This window comes from Myotis brandtii, unplaced genomic scaffold (genome assembly GCF_000412655.1).
Source record: "Myotis brandtii unplaced genomic scaffold, ASM41265v1 scaffold115, whole genome shotgun sequence".
NCBI classification, from domain to species: domain Eukaryota; kingdom Metazoa; phylum Chordata; class Mammalia; order Chiroptera; family Vespertilionidae; genus Myotis; species Myotis brandtii.
Window position 1 is genome coordinate 16,757,174 of NW_005353967.1, and position 875 is coordinate 16,758,048.

The 875-nt window shown below is 48.5% G+C and overlaps 1 protein-coding gene across 1 annotated transcript in view; it reads right to left on the bottom strand.

The window, feature by feature from the left end:
* The window catches only part of FAM169A (family with sequence similarity 169, member A), a 53,287-nt gene extending 52,880 nt beyond the window's left edge, over window positions 1-407 (bottom strand). The window contains exon 1 of the mRNA XM_005858038.2: window positions 162-407. The gene's annotated coding sequence lies outside the window, so the exon portion shown is untranslated. The remainder of the gene's footprint in view (window positions 1-161) is intronic.
* Window positions 408-875: the final 468 nt, after the last annotated feature.

The following is an 875-nucleotide window of genomic DNA, read 5'->3' on the forward strand; positions in this document are numbered from 1 at the left end:
CCATCCCGGCCTCGGGTCAGGGACGCGGCCTTCGCCCCGCCACCTCCTTCCTGAGCCCCTGCGCCCCGGGAGGAGGCACCGGGAGGGACGCGGAGCGCTCCATTCACCGTGGGGACGAGCCCGCCAGCCCCGACTTCCATCTTGAGCAAACAAGGACCCACCAAATGCCCGTGTCCACCTTTCCTCTTCCACGATGTAGTCCACGCGCACGAACCCAGACCCGCGAGGACGCCGGCTCCACCTTCCTGCCCTCCCCTGTCTCTCCGAGGCTCCTCGCCAGCCCAGCGCCCGAGGTCCTTTGCTAATGACACCCCCCGCAGATGAAAAGATTCACTCTGAAGTATTTAAAGCAGCGGTTCTCAACCTGTGGGTCGCGACCCCTTTGGGGGTCCAACGACTCTTTCACAGGGGTCGCCTAAGACCATCGGAAAACACATATAATTACATATTGTTTTTGTGATTAATCACTCTGCTTTAATTATGTTCAATTTGTAATAATGAAATTGGGGGCCACCACAGCATGAGGAACTGTATTAAAGGGTCGCGGCATTAGGAAGGTTGAGAACCACTGAGTGGATTTCTTAGAAGTAATGCATGTCATGGGTTTAAATGTGTTTAATAAATGTATTGACGAAGAGTGTTGTATGTAAGGATTTTAAGGCTTCCTTTCATAGTGCATAAACTCTGGAAAATAAACTCAGCTCATCCAGTAACTTGAAATTGTTCCTTTCATTCCTAAGAAATATTTAGCAATCACAATACCAACCTTTTACGAATTTACCTCAAACAATACTTGTTGATAGAGGTTTATTTGACTCAGATATTTTTTTAAAAAAAAATCCAATAGGCCTTTCTGCCTCGAGTTACTTAGAAGA